We start from the raw sequence: 18,732 nt of genomic DNA, 5'->3' as shown, positions 1-18,732 counted from the left end.
TGAGCTCAGCGCGCCTGGGAGGGACCTCACTGCCCGAGAAGCTGAGGAGCGGGGAGGGTCGGGCCGCCAGTCCGCCCAGGCCCGCCCGAGAAAGGAGAGAGGGGAGAGGCTCCCTAGGCGGTGCATGTGGAGACGAGGTTCTGAGGCGCAGGAGTGGAACGCGCCTGTGTGCGGAGGGACTCGGAGGGGACGCGCGTGCATGTGGCAATTTTGGGGGAGTGTGTTTGGAGAACTGTAACGCGTGCGTGCGGCGCGTGCGTGGGGAGGCACGTGTAGGCGGTGAGTGCATGGGGGGGGGGTCTGGGTGGGGGAGGTGCGTGCGTGTGGGTTGTGTGAATGTAGGTGTGTGGGGAGGTGGGCAGAAAGGAAAGGAGTGCGGAGGGACGCGGGCGATGGAGAGCCACACCTCCAGCGTGCGGACTGAGGTAAAAGATGGCAGAGGAGCTCTGGCTGGCAGCTTCCGACCAGCATTCTTTTTTGTTTTTTTGAAGTGAGTTGGGTTTGGCGGGGCGGGGAGGGTGGACATGACCCGTTTGAAAATCTGAGGAAAATTTTTGACCCTCTCCTCAGAAGGAAAAAAAGTAACGAAAACGAACAAAAGCACGTGGTGCTTCCTGGGCCCATGGATGGTCATCCGTAGACCCCACACTATGGCTGAAAGCTGGAAGAAAATCCAAATAGGTGACTTAGGTATTCACCACTGGGGCTTGTGATTGAGCAATGGAATAGGTGACCGAGCTGTTGCCTCCTTTCTCTGTGGGCCAGTCCTAGGCTGGGTGGCTTCAAGACCAGATCACAGTGCCTCTGGGACGTGGCACCCTCAGAGTGGGTTTATGAGGTGGAGGTCACTCCCTGGGGTGCTGCCGCTCCGGGGCCCATGGTGTTCCCTATCCAGCTGGTGCACGCTGCCTCGCAACCGGCCCCAGGAGAGCCCAGATCCGGGCTCCGGCTGCTGCCGTGCTGGTCAGCTCCCTAGTCTTGGTCAGGTCAGAGCATGGGGCTTAGCAGTGCGTCCTTGTCGCATCCTTGCACTCCCAGCGGTCTCCATGGCCTGGGGAGTACGACTCTAAGGTTGGCCCTTGGTTGGGTAAGTGACAAGGAGGGCAGCGGATATAGGTTCTAATTCCTTCTTCACCATCAACTAACTGGGCTGTGAGTCAATTTCTGTAATCTTTCTGTGCCTCACTTTCCTTGTTTGCAAAATGGGAGAGTAGCTCACACCATGGTTGGAAGTGTAAATAAGACTACTGTAATAAATTCTCAGCACACGGAAGCATTTAATGAATGCCATCATACCTTAAATGCTAGGAATTTGTTATAGTATTATTCATACTTCCAACCACGGTGTGAGCCACTCTCCCATTTTACTAATGAGGAAAGCAAGGCACAAAAAGATTAGAGAAACTGATTCACAGCTTCTCTGGTAGTTCCGCTGGTAAAGAATCCGCCTGCAATCCAGGAGACCTGGGTTGGATCGCTGGGTTGGGAAGATCCCCTGGAGAAGGGAAAGGCTACCCACTTTAGTATTCTGGCCTGGAGAATTCCAGGACTGTATTGACCATGGGAGTCACAAAGAGTCTGACAGGACTGAGTGACTTTCACTTTCAAAGATGGAATCAGAACCCAGATCTGCTGCTCTCCTAGTCACTTGCCCAACCAAGGGCCAACCTTAGTCGTACTCCCCATAGGACACCCAGGCCATGGAGACTGCTGGGGGTGTGACGAGGACGCACTGCTAAGCCCCATGCTCTGATCTGAGCAAGACCAGGGAGCTGACCAGCACGTCTGGGGCAGGAGCTGATAAATTAAAATAGAAATTATATTCTTAAAGAATGTATTAAACTGCTGATTCTCTTTTTCATCTCTTCTAGGCACATCTAGTTGTGCCATCTTCAGCCAAAGCCCACCAGATCCATCCTGTAAAGACACACGCCTGAAGTAAGTGGGCCTTTAGTTTGAATTCTTTGCTGTGTTCTGAGAGATAAGCCTTAGTCCACTGTGAACTCTCACTTGGATTGCTGGCTTGGTCTCCAGGCTTTCTCTCTTGGCCTGCTTCCCTCCTGTTCTTTCTCCTTGTTGCACTCAGAGTTATCATTCCCTCTGAGCAACAAAGGAACCTACTGCTTGGGAGCACAAACTTTGGTGTCAGACAGATCTCCTTCAGATCCCAACTCCAATCTGCTCCCGTCACTTCTTGTGTGACCTTTGACAAGTTACTAATGCTTCACTTCTTTAAGAATCCTTTTCCTTATCTGTAAAAGGAGATAATTGTGGTCTCTACCTCACACTGATGTTTTGAGAAGTTCCAAAAGTAATGTATGTAGAGTGGCCCTTAGTAACTCAGTAGCTTGGGAAATGGCAGATTAAAGTGGATTAGAGCAGTAAGGCTGCTAAGAAGAGTGTTTAAAGTGAGGTACCATGGCATCTAGACTGAATAGGGAGTTAAGCAATGAGGTGGTAATGAGCTGAAGAACAGGAGAAATCAAAGGATGGGAGATCTTGATGAGAATGAGGACTAAATATTTTGAGAACCAAGAAGTAGTAGAGGTAAAGGGTTGTAGCTAGAGATTGGGTTAGTGGAGTTCAGGAATTCTGAAGTTAGGCAGCTCCATGTTTTTTAGGTGGTCTAAGGCAGTAATGGCTAGAAATGGCAGGTGAAGTGGCATGTAGTCAGAGGTTGCAGAAGTAGAGGAGATCGATGGACAGTGAGGCCAGGGTGTTGGGTGAGTCATCTATAGTCACTGAAGTTGCTTATCTGATGACATACTTTGGAATGGAGAGGAAAATGGAACTAATGCCAAGCTAAAGTCCACCTTGATTAACAGGGAGGAGTCACTTATTTCACAAATATTTACTGAGCTCTTACTAAATGTTAAGATACAACAAGACAGACAAGAGTCCTGCTCTCATGAAGCTTCAGTCTGGTAGTGATAACTGACATTAAAAATCTCATCTATAAGTAGAAAACTGCAAATTAAGATAAGAGCTGGGAAGGAAAAATAAGGGTTCTATAAGTAATTATAATAGGAGGACCTGACTCTGACTTGAATGTCAGAGAAGGTTCTCCTGAAGAAGTGATGAGAACTAAAGGATCAGCCGAAGTAGAAGGAGGTAGAGGAGGGATGAATGGAGGAAGTGTTCCACGTAGAAGAAATAACATGTGCAGAGACCTGAAACTAGAACATGTACAAGGGACTTGAAGTACTGAACGGTGTCTCCTGTGATTAGAGCATATTAAGCAAGGGGTAGAGTATTGGGAACTGAGGCTGGATGACAGGCTTCCTTAATTATTTTGAACTTTATCTTAGGAACCGTGGGAATACTCCTACTTAAAGGGTTTTGTAATGGCAACCCACTCCAGTACTCTTGCCTGGAAAATCCCATGGACAGAGGAGCCTGGTAGGCTGCAGTCCATGGGGTCGCTAAGAGTCGGATAGGACTGAGCATCTTCACTTTCACTTTTCACTTTCATGCATTGGAGAAGGAAATGGCAACCCACTCCAGTGTTCTTGCCTGGAGAATCCCAGGGATGGGGGAGCCTGGTGGGCTGCAGTCTCTGGGGTCGCACAGAGTCAGACACGACTGAAAGGACTCAGCAGCAGCAGCAGCAGCAAAGGGTTTTGATTAGGTTAATGGCATGGTTAGATTTATCTATATTTCTGTTTCTTCCACACCTCAGTTTTACTGAGATATAATTAATACGTAACATTGTACAGTTTAAGATGTACAACATGTTAATTTGATATATGCATATTTTGAGAAATGATTACCATAGTGTTTCTTAAATAATGCATAACCATATGCTCATTGTAATAAAATAAACAGCACAATTATATAAATTGTGAAAGTGCAATTTTTGTTTTTGTGCATTAGAATATATAGATACACATTTATGGGCTTGCCTGGTGGTGTAAAGGTAAAGAACCCACCTTCCAATGTAGGAGACATAAGAGATATGGTTTTGATCCCCAGATCAGGAAGATCCCCTGGAAGAGGGCATGGCAACCCAATCCAGTATTCTTGCCTGGAGAACCCCACGGCAGGGGAGCCTGATGGGCTACAGTCCATAGGGTTGCAAAGAGTTGGACATGACTGAATTGACTTAGCACACATGTATACATATATAATACAATAGAAGTATACATTATTCCATATATAAAATTATATATAATATTATATATATAATATAGCAATTAGCTTTTCCCACCTAACAGTGTGTCTTTAATTATTTCCATGTCTTTATTTTTTAATTACTCAATAATATTTATTTTCAAGGTAAAAGATTAAAACAGTACACAAGTATAGAGATGGTAAATCTTGAAACTTGCTTTTTCTGCTCCCTTTATAGTTGTCATCACCACCCCCCCCACCATAAAAGATGAAACAAAGAGAAAACTGTCAACAGTTTGGTGAGTATCCTTACAATCACCTTTCTATGCAATTATATGAATAAATAAGTCCTTATACCATATATAATTCATTGATATCACATATATAGCTTTTAAATCTCTTATTTATTGACTTAATTACACAACACACAAACACATTTTTTCTTTTAGCGGATTAGAATGTTACAGGGAAGGCTAAAGCCTCCTTTGGTCGTCTTTGATTTCCTCCCTGATTCTCCCTGTCCCTATTTACTGTTGGACTTAACTTCTTCCAGACCTCTTTCTGTTTATCTGCTACACACACACACACACACACACACACACACACACACATGCAGAGAATATATAGTATTATTTAGTGTTATTATTTAAAAATATAAATTATATCATGCTTATATGTATTGTTCTGCTACTTGCTACTTTTCACCCACCATTATGTGTGAGAACTTTTCATTTTATTACATGTAAATCTAACTTGTTCTTTTTTACAGTTTCAGAGTATTCCACAGAATAGATATGCTATAATTCGTGTAGCCATTTCCCCATTGACATGGTTATTTCCAAGTTTTGTGCTAATACAAAATGTGCTGCAATCTATATCCTTCCACCTGCCTCCCTCTTTTCTTTCTCTACTTACTTTTAAATGCTGCCATTAATCAATACTAGATTCTTATGTATATCTAAGTTTCTTTCAGGATTCTTTATTTGATTCTGCTGATCCATTTATTTATAGTTGCGTTCATGTCACAGTTTAAATTTCTGTAGTTTTATAATGTTTGACGTCTGACATGGAAAGTCATCTTTGTTATCCAATTTTGTGTTATTCTTGCATATTTACATTTTAATATGAGTTTTAGAGTCCGATTATCATACCCATAAAGAATTTTATTGGCGTTTATTGAATTTCCAGCTTTAGCTGGGGAGAATTGGCATCTTTACATTAATGAGATATGAATAAATATGGCGTGGCCTTCTATTTATTCAGATTTTAAATTCTTTAATAATGTATCATTTTCTCCATAAATGTCTTGAACATATCTTGTTTGTGCTATTTCTAGATACTTTATAGCTTTTGTTACTACTATTAATAGAATTTTCTTCTTTCATTTTGTAATTAAGGGTAGGATCACAGCCTTGTCTAACTCAATGAAACTAAGCCATGCCCGCGGGGCAACCCAAGACGGGCGGGTCATGGTGGAGAGGTCTGACAGAATGTGGTCCACTGGAGAAGGGAATGGCAAACCACTTCAGTATTCTTGCCTTGAGAACCCCATGAACAGTAGGAAAAGGCAAAATGATAGGATACTGAAAGAGGAACTCCCCAGGTCGGTAGGTGCCCAATATGCTACTGGAGATCAGTGGAGAAATAACTCCAGAAAGAATGAAGGGTTGGAGCCAAAGCAAAAACAATACCCAGCTGTGGATGTGACTGGTGATAGAAGCAAGGTCCGATGCTTTAAACAGTGGAAACAGTGTCAGACTTTATTTTGGGGGGCTCTAAAATCACTGCAGATGGTGACTGCAGCCATGAAATTAAAAGACGCTTACTCCTTGGAAGGAAAGTTATGACCAACCTAGACAGCATATTCAAAAGCAGAGACATTACTTTGCTGACTAAGGTCCATCTAGTCAAGGCTATGGTTTTCCAGTAGTCATGTATGGATGTGAGAGTTGGACTGTGAAGAAAGCTGAGCACTGAAGAATTGATGCTTTTGAACTGTGGTGTTGGAGAAGACTCTTGAGAGTCTCTTGGACTGCAAGGAGATCCAACCAGTCCATTCTAAAGGAGATCAGCCCTGGGATTTCTTTGGAAGGAATGGTGCTAAAGCTGAAACTCCAGTACTTTGGCCACCTCATGGGAAGAGTTGACTCATTGGAAAAGACTCTGATGCTGGGAGGGATTGGGGGCAGGAGGAGAAGGAAATGACAGAGGATGAGATGGCTGGATGGCATCACGGACTCGATGGACGTGAGTCTGAGTGAACTCTGGGATTTGGTGATGGACAGGGAGGCCTGGCGTGCTGCGATTCATGGGGTCGCAAAGAGTCAGACATGACTGACTGACTGAACTGAACTGAACTGTGCTGTGCTAAGTTGCTTCAGTTGTGTCTGACTCTGCGACCCTATGGATTATAGCCCACTAGGCTCCTCTGTCCAGGGAATTCTCAAGGCAAGAATACTGGAGTGGGTTGTCATGCCCTCCTTCAGGGGATCTTCCCAATCCAGGGTTGAACCTAGGTCTCTTGCACTGTAGGTGGATTATTTACTGTTGAGCTAGTTAAGGGTATATAAGATAACTTGGATGGTAAATTGAAGTGGTGTTAATCTGATCCCGTCATTGTAAAGTTCTCCATCATCCTTTTACCTAATGGTTTTACCATCCATAACTGCTATCTAAGTCAATTATTTTGTAAAAGATTTCATAATAATGATTTTCTATTTCTATTATTCTTTCTGAATGTATTAGCTAGTATACCTCTGTAAGAAGAACTATCCCTTCTCTACTGGGGCTATTTGGTGAGCCTAAAATACAGTTCCTATATGAAAGACAAGATAAATGCTTAATTCTCCCTGTAATTGCCAATTTTCCAAGTAAGGAGTTGGTGTCCTGTTTCACAGTGACAGATCTATAAAGGTTATACTTCCTGCTTTCCTAGTATTAACTTAGATGAGAGCATGATGTGTGTGTGTTTTTTTTTTCTTTTTAATGTACTGTGGGGTTTGAGGGACTAATCTTGTATTAGCGGTTTTGTATCTGTGTTCATAAGTGAGATTGCCTATAGTATTGATCCTCAGCCTGAAGCTGAACCACTGCTTTAGGGGACATTTGGAAATGTCTAGACGTGTTTTCAGTTTTTATAGTTTATTAATGTGTGTGTGAGGACTCCTGCTGGCATTTAGTCAATAGGGATCAGGGATACTAAATGAAGAATTGTTCTAGCAAAAATGTGATCAGCATCTCTGTAAAAAATAATGACCTCTGTAAAAATAATGACCTTGATTATGGTATTAAGGTTATGTATTTTTATATCTAGGTTCATAAGTGAGATGGACCTATAATTTCTTTCCCTTACCTTGTTATCTCTTTCCTTTACCTTTGTCAGTTTTTGGTATCAAGATTATACTAGTCTATAGTTGTATGGGCAGCTGCAACGGACTGCGCAGAAGCATAGACGAGGGGAGCTATCCCTCGCCCGAGATCACGGGCGGCGGCCAGTAAGAGCTACCCCCGGCCTGAGGTCAGGGGCGGCCGGGAGGAGCTACCGACTGCCCGAGGTCAGGAGTGGTAGCCAGGAGGAGCTACCCCATGTCCGAGGTCACGGGCGGTGGCCGGAAGGAGCTAACCCCGCCCGAGGTCAGGGGCGGCAGCCAGGAGGAGCTACCCAGTGCCCGAGGCCAGGGGCGCGGCCGGGAGGAGCTACCCCACGCCGCAGGTCAGGGGTGGTACCGGGAGGAGCTACCCCACGTTCGAACCCAGGGGCTGCGGCCAGGTGGAGCTACCCTACACCCGAGGTCAGGGGCAGCCAACAGGAGCTACCCTACGCCCGAGGTCAGGGGCAGCCAGGAGGAGCTACCCCATGCCCGAGGCCAGAGGTGGCGGCCGGGAGGAGCTACCCCACATCTGAGGTCAGGGGAGGCGGCTTGGAGGAGCTACCCCCTGCCCGAGGTCAGGGGCAGCGGCCGGGAGGACCTACGCCCTGCCCGAGGTCAGGGGCAGCGGCTGGGAGGAGCTACCCCACATCCGAGGTCAGGTGAGGCGGCCTGGAGGAGCTACCCCCCGCCCGAGGTTAGGGGTGGCGGCCGGGAGGAGCTACCCCACGCTGTAGGTCAGGGGTGGTACCAGGAGGAGCTACCCCACGTCCAAGCCCAGGGGTGGCAGCCGGGAGGAGCTATGCCACGCTGAAAGTCTCGGGTAGCCGGGAGGATCTAACCACCGCCCGAGGTCAGGGGCGGCGGCCAGGAGGAGCTACCCCCCGCCCCAGGTCAGGGGCAGCGGCTGGGAGGAGCTACCCCATGTCCGAGGCCAGGGGCAGCGTCCGGGAGGAGCTACCCTACGCCCGAGGTCAAGGGCGGCCGAGAGGAGCTACCCCACATCTGAGGTCAGGGGTGGTAGCCGGGAGGAGCTCCCCCACACCGCAGGTCAGAGGTGGTAGCCGGGAGGAGCTACCCCATGTCCAAGGTCACGGGAGGTGGCTGGGAGGAGCTACCCGACGCCCGAGGTCAGGGGTTGTAGCCGGGAGGAGCTACAACCCGCCCGAGGTCAGGGGCAGCAGCCGGGAGGAGATACCCCACGCCTGAGGTTTGGGGCAGTGGCTGGGAGGAGCTCCCCCCACCACAGGTCAGGGGTGGTAGCCGGGAGGAGCTACCCTACCCCCGAGGTCAGGCGCGGCTGGGAGGAGCTACCCCATGCCCGAGTCCAGGGGCGGCCGGCTGGGACGAGCCACCCTACGCCTGAGCTCAGGGGCTGCCTGGAGGAGCTACCCCATGCCCGAGGCCAGGAGTGGCACCCGAGAGGAGCTATCCCACGTCCGAGGCCAGGGCGGCGGCCAGGAGGTGCTACCCCATGCCCGAGGTTGGGGGGTGGCCGGGATGAGCCACCCCACTCTGCAGGTCAGGGGTGATACCAGGAGGAGCTACCCCACGTCTGAGGCCAGGGGCGGCGGCTGGGAGGAGCTAACCCCCGCCCGAGGCTAGGGGCAGTGGCCGGGAGGAGCCACGCCACGCCTGAAGTCTCGGGTAGCCCAGAGGATCTACCCCCCCCGCCGGAGGTCAGGGGCGGAGGCCGGGAGGAGCTACCCCACATCCGAGGTCAGGGTAGGCGCCTGGGAGGAGCTACCACCTGCCCGAGGTCAGGGGTGGTAGCCGGGAGGAGCTACCCCACACCCAAGGTCAGGGGTGGTAGCCGGGAGGAGCTCCCCAACATGGCAGGTCAGAGGTGGTAGCCGGGAGGAGCTACCCCACGTCCAAGGTCAGGGGAGATGGCCGGGAGGAGCTACCCCACGCCGCAGGTCAGGGGTGGTACCGGGAGGAGCTGCCCCCCACCCGAGGTCAGGGGCGGAGCCCGGGAGGAGCTACCCCCTGCCCGAGATTAGGGGCAGTGGCTGGGAGAGCTACCCCACGCCACAGGTCAGTGGTGGTACCAGGAGGAGCTACCCCACATCCGAGCCCAGGGGCGGTGGCCGGGAGGAGCTACGCCACGCTCAAAGTCTCGGGTACCCGGGAGGAGCTACCCCCTGCCCGAGGCCAGGGGCGGAGACCGGGAGGAGCTACCCCATGCCCGAGGCCAGGGGCGGCCGGCTGGGACGAGCCACCCTACGCCTGAGCTCAGGGGCTGCCTGGAGGAGCTGCCCCCCGCCTGAGGCCAGGGGCGGCGGCCAAGAGGAGCTACCCCCAGCCCGAGGCCAGGAGTGGCGCCCGAGAGGAGCTATCCCACGTCCGAGGCCAGGGCGGCGGCCAGGAGGTGCTACCCCATGCCCGAGGTTAGGGGCAGCGGCCGGGAGGAGCTACCCCCCGCCGCAGGTCAGGGGTGGTAGCCGGGAGGAGCTACCCTCTGCCCGAGGCTAGGAGCAGTGGCCGGGAGGAGCTACCCCATGCCCGAGGTCAGGGGCGGTGCCCGGGAGGAGCTACCCCCTAACCGAGGTCAGGGGCGGCCGCTGGGAGGAGCTACCCCATGCCCGAGGTTGGGGGGTGGCCAGGATGAGCCACCCCACTCTGCAGGTCAGGGGTGATACCAGGAGGAGCTACCCCACGTCTGAGGCCAGGGGTGGCGGCTGGGAGGAGCTACCTGCCACCCGAGGCTAGGGGCAGTGGCCGGGAGGAGCCATGCCACGCCTGAAGTCTCGGGTAGCCCGGAGGATCTACCCTCCGCCGGAGGTCAGGGGCGGAGGCCGGGAGGAGCTACCCCACATCCGAGGTCAGGGTAGGCGGCTGGGAGGAACTACCCCCTGCCCGAGGTCAGGGGTGGCGTCCGTGAGGAGCTACCCCCTGCCCGAGGTTAGGGGCAGTGCTCAGGAGGAGCTACCACCTGCCCGAGGTCAGGGGTGGAGACCGGGAGGAGCTACCCCACACCCGAGGTCAGGGGCTGCGGCCGAGAGGAGTTACCCCCCGCCCGAGGCCAGGGGTGGCGGCCAGGAGGGCTACCCCATGCTGCAGGTCAGCGGTGGTACCGGGAGGAGCTAACCCCCGCCCAAGGTCTGGAGGCAGCCAGGAGGAGCTACCCCGCGTTGCAGTTCAGGGTCAGCCGGGAGGAGCTACCCCCCGCCAGAGGTCAGGGGCAGTGGCCGGGAGGAGCTATCCCCCGCCCGAGGCTAGGGGCGGAGGCCGGGAGGAGCTATCCCATGTCCGAGGCCAGGGGCGGCACCAGGAGGAGCTACACCCCGCCGGAAATCACAGTCAGCCGGGAGGAGCTACCCCAGGTCCAAGGAGCAGTGGCTGGGCGGGCACAGGAGGGCCGAGAGGAGCTACTCCACGTTCAAGGTCAGGAGCAGCACCTGCGCTTTCTGGAGCAGCCGTGATGAGATACACCACGTCCAAGGTAAGAGAAATGCAAATAAGACGGTAGGTGTTGCAAGAGACCATGAGAGGGCAGACACACTGAAACCATAATCACAGAAAACTAGTGAATCTAATCACACTAGGACTACAGCCATTGTCTAACTCAGTGAAACTAAGCCATGCCGTGTGGGGCCACTCAAGATGGGTGGGTCATGGTGGAGAGGTCTGACAGAATGTAGTCCACTGGAGAAGGGAATGGCAAACCACTTCAGTATTCTTGCCTTGAGAACTCCATGAACAGTATGAAAAGGCAAGATGATAGGATACTGAAAGAGGAACGCCCCAGGTCGGTAGGTGCCCAATATGCTACTGGAGATCAGTGGAGAAATAACTCCAGAAAGAATGAAGGGATGGAGCCAAAGCAAAAACAATACCCAGCTGTGGATGTGACTGGTGATAGAAGCAAGGTCCGATGCTGTAAAGAGCAGTGTTGCATAGGAACCTGGAATGTCAGGTCCATGAATCAAGGGAAATTGGAAGTGGTCAAACAGGAGATGGCAAGAGTGAACATTGACAGTCTAAAATCAGTGAACACACCGAGGAAACCAGAATTGAAAGAGACACATGTACCCCAATGTTCATCGCAGCACTGTTTATAATAGCCAGGACATGGAAACAACCTAGATGTCCATCAGCAGATGAATGGATAAGAAAGCTTTGGTACATATACACAATGGAGTATTACTCAGCCGTTAAAAAGAATTCATTTGAATCAGTTCTGTTGAGATGGATGAAACTGGAGCCGATTATACAGAGTGAAGTAAGCCAGAAAGAAAAACACCAATACAGTATACTAACACATATATATGGAATTTAGGAAGATGGCAATGACGACCCTGTATGCAAGACAGGGAAAGAGACACAGATGTGTATAACGGACTTTTGGACTCAGAGGGAGAGGGAGAGGGTGGAATGATTTGGGAGAATGCCATTCTAACATGTATACTATCATGTGAATTGAATCGCCAGTCTATGTCTGACGCAGGATGCAGCATGCTTGGGGCTGGTGCATGGGATGACCCAGAAAGATGTTATGGGGAGGGAGGTGGGAGGGGGGTTCATGTTTGGGAATACATGTAAGAATTAAAGATTTTAAAATTTAAAAAATTAAAAAAAAAATCAAAAAAAAAAAAAGAGAAAAAAAAAAATAAAATCAGTGAACAAAAATGGACTGGAATGGATGAATTTAACTCAGATGACCATTATAGCTACTACTGTAGGCAGGAATCCCTTAGAAGAAATGGAGTAGCCATCATGGTCAACAAGAGTCTGAAATGCAGTACTTGGATGCAATCTCAAAAATGACAGAATGATCTCTGTTCGTTTCCAAGGCAAACCATTCAATATCACAGTAATCCAAGTCTATGCCCCAACCAGTAACACTGAAGAAGCTGAAGTTGAATGGTTCTATGAAGACCTACAAGACCTTTTAGAACTAACACCCAGAAAAGATGTCCTTTTCATTCTAAGGGACTGGAATGCAAAAGTAGGAAGTCAAGAAACACCTGGAGTAACAGGCAAATTTGGTCTTGGAGTACGAAATGAAGCAGGGCAAGAGTTTTGCCAAGAGAAAGCACTGGTCATAGAAAACACCCTCTTCCAACAACACAAGCGAAGACTCTTACACATGGACATCACCAGATGGTTGACACTGAAATCTGATTGATTATATTCTTTGCAGCCAAAGATGGAGAAGCTCTATACAGCCAGCAAAAAGAAGACGAGGAGCTGACTGTGGGTCAGATCATGAACTCCTTATTGCCAAATTCAGACTTAAATTGAAGATAGTGGGGAAAACCACTAGACCATTCAGATATAACCTAAATCAAATCCTTTATGATTATACAGTGGAAGTGAGAAATAAATTAAAGGGCCTAGATCTGATAGATAGAGTGCCTGATAAACTATGGACTGAGGTTCGTGACATTGTACAGGAGACAGGGATCAAGACCATCCCCACGAAAAAGAAATGCAAAAAAGCAAAATGGCTGTCTGGGGAGGCCTTACAAATAGCTGAGAAGAGAAGTGAAAAGCAAAGGAGAAAAGGAAAGATATAAGCATCTGAGTGCAGAGATCCAAAGAATAGCAAGGAGAGATAAGAAAGCCGCCTTCAGCGATCAATGCAAAGAAATAGAGGAAAACAACAGAATGGGAAAGACTAGAGATCTCTTCAAGAAAATTAGAGATACCAAGGGAACATTTCATGCACAGATGGGCTCGATAAAGGACAGAAATGGTCTGGACCTAACAGAAGCAGAAGATAGTAAGAAGAGGTGGCAAGAATACACAGAAGAAATGTACAAAAAGATCTTCACAACCCAGATAATCACGATGGTGTGATTACTCACCTAAATCCAGACATCCTGGAATGTGAAGTCAAGTGGGCCTTAGAAAGCATCACTATGAACAAAGCTAGTGGAGGTGATGAAATTCCAGTTGAGCTGTTTCAAATCCTGAAAGATGATGCTGTGAAAGTGCTGCACTCAATATGCCAGCAAATTTCGAAAACTCAGCAGTGGCCACAGGACTGGAAAAGGTCCGTTTTCATTCCAATCCCAAAGAAAGGCAATGCCAAAGAATGCTCAAACTACCACACAACTGCACTCATCTCACACGCTAGTAAAGTAATGCTAAAAATTCTCCAAACCAGGCTACAGCAATATGTGAACCGTGAACTTCCTGATGTTCAAGCTGGTTTTAGAAAAGGCAGAGGAACCAGAGATCAAATTGCCAACATCTGCTGGATCATGGAAAAAGCAAGAGAGTTTCAGAGAAAAATCTGCTTTATTAACCATGCCAAAGCCTTTGACTGTGTGGATCACAATAAACTGTGGAAAATTCTGAAAGAGATGGGAATACCAGACCACCTGACCTGCCTCTTGAGAAATCTGTATGTAGGTCAGGAAGCAACAGTCAGAACTGGACATGGAAGAACAGAGTGGTTCCAAATAGGAAGAGGAGTACGTCAAGGTTGTCTATTGTCACCCTGCTTATTGAACTTATATGCAGAGTACATCATGAGAAATGCTAGGCTGGAAGAAACACAAGCTGGAATCAAGATTGCTGGGAGAGATATCAATAATAACCTCAGATATTCAGATGATACCACCCTTATGGCAGAAAGTGAAGAGGAACTAAAAAGCTTCTTGATGAAAGTGAAAGAGGAGAGTGAAAAAGTTGACTTAAAGCTCAACATTTAGAAAACGAAGATCATGGCATCTGGTCCCATCACTTCATGGGAAATAGGTGGAGAAACATTGGAAACAATGCCAGACTTTATTTTTGGAGGCTCCAAAATCACTGCAGAAGGTGATTACAGCCATGAAATTAAAAGACTTACTCTTTGGAAGGAAAGTTATGACCAACCTAGATTGTATATTCAAAAGCAGAGGCATTCCTTTGCCAACAAAGGTCCATCTAGTCAAGGCTATGGTTTTTCCAGTAGTCATGTATGGATGTGAGAGTTGAACTGTGAAGAAAGCTGAGTGCCAAAGAATTGATGCTTTTGAACTGTGGTGTTGGAGAAGACTCTTGAGAGTCCCTTGGACTGCAAGGAGATCCAACCAGTTCATTCTGAAGGCGATCAGTTCCTGGGTGTTCATTGGAAGGAATGATGCTAAAGCTGAAACTCCAATACTTGGGTCACCTCATGTGAAGGGTTGACTCATTGGAAAAGACTCTGATGCTGGGAGGGATTGAGGGCAGGAGGAGAAGGGGACGACCGAGGATGAGATGGCTGGATGGCATCACCGACTCGATGGACGTGAGTCTGAGTGAACTCTGGGAGTTGGTGATGGACAGGGAGGCCTTGCGAGATGCGATTCATGGGGTCTCAGAGTCGGACACGACTGAGCGACTGAACTGAACTGAATTGATAGCTGTATGGTGTCATTTCCCTTCTTTTACTTTGCTATGGAAAATTTTGTATAACGTTTGGTTAATCTATTCCTTGCTGGTGTGGTCAGACTCTATCACAGAACTTTTTGGAGCCAGTTCACAAAAGTTTTTAGGGCCAGTGACTTTTGAGGTAGAGTATTATCATTTCACATTCTTCCATGATCAATTGGCCTTTTCATGTTTTCTATTTCTTAGGCCAATTTTGATTGTTTATTTTCTTGTAAATTATCCATTTAACCTAGATTTTTAGAATTGCTAGAAGGATTATACATAGTAGTTTTTGGATAATTTTTTAATTTCTCGTTTTTGTAGTTTGGTTCTCTTTCATTTTTTATGTTAATTTAAATGGCTTTATTTTTGAAATCACACTTGCTAAAAATTTGTTCACTCTTGTTTTTTCAAAGAACTATCACTTCCTTTTATTGATCTACTCTTGTTTGTTATTTGCTTTCTGTATCAATAATTATTTTTAAATTGCAGTATAACTGATATATAATATTATATTAATTTCAGACATACAAAGTAACTGTTTGATATTTGTGCATATTGTTAATTGATTATCACAATAAGTCTAGTTAATATCCATCACCCTACATGGTTACAGAATTTTTTTTCTTATGATGAGAACTTTTAAGATCTACTCTGTTAGCAACTTTTAAACATATAATACTAACTATAGTCACCATGCTGTTATTACCTTCCCATGATTCCAATGACTTAGCTGTTTTATAACTAGCAGTTTGTATCTTTTCACTCCCTTCACCCACTTTGCCCACTCCCCACTTTCAGCCTCTGGAAACCACCCATCTGTTTTCTGTCTTTGAGTTGGTTTTCTTTTTTAAGACTCCGTGTATAAGTGAGTCATATGGTATTTGTCTTTCCCTGTCTGGCTTATTTCAGTTAACATAATGCCCTCAAGTTCCATGTGTGTTGTCACAAATAGCAAGATTTCATGTTTTTTTATGACTGAAAATAGGGATATATTTTGTTTTATGTGAAACTGCCATTTGTTTGTACCATTTTACTGTCCTACCAACATCCTCAGTAGCATTTGGTAGTGTCAGTTTTTTAAATACTAACCATTATGGTGAGTATGAACCTCATTGTAGTGTTTATTTATATTTATATTTTTATTTGTATTTCATTAGTGACTAAGGATGTTGAGCATCTTTTCATGTGCTATTGATCATTTGTATATCTTCCTTTGTGAAAGCTCTGTTAAATATTTTGCCCATTTTCTTTTTTTATTGTTGTAAAGTATACATAACATAAAATTTGTCACTTTAGTCACTTTTAAGTGCAATTCAGTGGCATTAAGTACATTACATTGTTATCCAACCATCACCACTAGCCATCTTCAAAATTTTTGCATCTTCCTAAACTGAAACTCTATACCCATTAAACAATAACTCCCTATTCCCTCTCCCCCCAGACCCTGGTGATCACTATTATACTTTCTGACTCTATGAATTTGACTGTTCTATGTGCTTCATGTAAATAGAATCATACAATATTTTCTCTTTTGTGTGTTGCTTATTTCACTTTGCATAATGTATTCAGATTTTATCCATGTAGCATGTTTTAGAATTTCCTTCCCTTTAAAAGCTGAATAATCTGTTGTATGTATATATCACATTTTGTTTATCTACTCATCCTTTGATGGACATTTGTGTTGTTTCTACTTTCTCATTTTTCTTCTATAATTGTATTTTTAAATGACTTTTTCTACTTTTACAATTTTTTTTTCTAGTTTAATTGAGGTATAATTGACATACAACACTGTTTTAGTTTTAGGTGTACAACATAGTGGGTGTATTAAAAAATGATTACCACATGTTTTGTTTATTGATTTTATTAAATTGATATTGATTGATTTTATCCACATATCATAAAATCCACTCTTTTATTTTAAAGTGTACAATTTAGCTATTTTCGATATACTCACAAAGCTCTGTAACCATCACCACTATCTAATTGCAGAATGTTTCCAACACTTCAGACAGAAATTCCTAACCCTTACCGCTTCCTCTTTTCCCTGAACCCTTGGCAACCACTAATTTGCTTTGTCTGTATGAATTTGCCTATTATGTACATTTCTTATAAATGGTGTCATGAAATATGCGCCATTTTATGTCTGACTTCCTTCACATAGCATAATGTTTTCAAAACTAATCCATGTTGTAGCACATATCAGTACTTTGTTCCTTTTTATGACTGGATAGTATTCCATTATTGACTATTCCATTTATGACTATCCAGTATTCCACTGGATAGTATCACATTTTGTTCATTCAGTTCATCAGTTGATGGGGATTGGTGTTGCTTCCATCTTTTTGCTATTATGTATAGTGGTGTTGTGAATATTCTTGTAGAACTTTTTGTTTAAATACCTGTTTTCAGTTGTTTTGCTTATGTATTAATTCCCAGGTGGTGCTAGTACTAAAGAATCTGCCTGTCAATGCAGGAGACATAAGAGATGTGGGTTCGATCCCTGGGTCAAGAAGATCCCCTGGAGGTGGGCATGGCAACCTCTTCCAGTATTCTTGCCTGGAGAATCCCATGGACAGAGAAGCCTGGCAGGCTACAGTCCATAGATCACAAAGAGTCAGACATGACTGAAGCAACTTAGCACACACAGGAGTAGAATTGCTGGGTCACATGGTAATGCTATCTTTAACTTATTGAGGAACTGCTGAACTTTTCCATAGTGGCTGCACCATTTTACATTCCCACTGGCAATGTAAGAGGGTTCTAATTTTTTCCACATCCTTGCCAGTTTTCATTTTTTTAAGTATTACCATTCCAATGGATGTGAAATAGATGATTATTCAGTCATAAAAAAAGGAATGAAGGACTGATACATGTTGCAACATGGATGAACCTTGAAAACATTATGCTAAGTAAAGGAAACCAGACACAAAAGGTCATGTATTGTATGAGTCCATTTATATGAAATGTCCATCATAGGCAGATCCTTAGAGACATAAAATAGAATTGTGGTTCCCAGGGGCAGGGAGAAGGGAGAATGGGAAGTGTCTGCTTAATGGGTACAGCATTTCTTTTTGGGGTCATGAAAATGTTCTGGAATTGGATAATGGTGATGGTTACAGAACTTTGTGAATGTACTGCAAAGCATTGAATTGTATACTTTAAAAGGGTGAATTTTATGATATATGAATTCTATCTCAATAAAAGAAATCCACAGAGACTCATTTTAGGCCTGGAGGTGAGATTTAAATTTGTAGCATTTCTTTCTCCTATTTTTTGGTAGCATGCATAACATGTCAAATCACCATGAAAAGCTTCAGTTTGTTGACTGAAAAGGCACACAACCAAGGGTGTGGTGGGGGACTGAAATTAGTCCATACCCTGCTATCTAACTTTTGTTCCCTAGCTTGGTGCTCCTCCATCTCAAAGGAAGCAGCACCATTTTACCATTTTGTAATTCAGTTGCCTGAAGGAGACATCTTACTTTGATTTGTCTTCTTGAAGAGGGCACATTTTGGTACTTAGAATAAAGATTCCATATATTCTTGTGAAGCCCCTAGTACAATGGGTACTACTTTCCATTCCGTTCCACTGATCATGGAATTTGGGCCATCTCACAGCGTTTCACTCTAACTGAATCTAATAACCAGTTACAAAACACTCCCATAGTTCCCTATAGGACTGTTGACTGTAACTCACTCTCTGGTATAATTTCTCTTTTTTCAACTTTGTTTTTTGCAGTTTTATTGTGATATAATTGACATATCATAGTGATTTGACTTACATACATCATGAAATAAATACATTGTCTCATATCAGTACAACATAAAAGAAATAGAAAAATTTTTTTTCTTGGTAATGAGAACTCTTAGGATTTACTCTTAACAACTTTCACACAGCAATA

General features: G+C 45.9%; 1 long non-coding RNA gene across 1 annotated transcript in view; it reads left to right on the top strand.

Moving 5' to 3' along the window:
- The first annotated feature begins 304 nt into the window (after positions 1–304).
- Positions 305–18,732, top strand: part of LOC114111478 (uncharacterized) — a 52,911-nt gene continuing 34,483 nt past the window's right edge. Inside the window, exons 1-3 of the long non-coding RNA XR_009598801.1 lie at positions 305–425; positions 1,872–1,938; positions 4,349–4,409. This is a non-coding gene — a long non-coding RNA (uncharacterized LOC114111478). The remainder of the gene's footprint in view (positions 426–1,871; positions 1,939–4,348; positions 4,410–18,732) is intronic.

Source organism: Ovis aries, chromosome X, assembly GCF_016772045.2.
Source record: "Ovis aries strain OAR_USU_Benz2616 breed Rambouillet chromosome X, ARS-UI_Ramb_v3.0, whole genome shotgun sequence".
Lineage (NCBI taxonomy): Eukaryota > Metazoa > Chordata > Mammalia > Artiodactyla > Bovidae > Ovis > Ovis aries.
The sequence above is the reverse complement of the archived record's forward strand: the minus strand, read 5'-3'. Positions and strand labels throughout refer to the sequence as shown.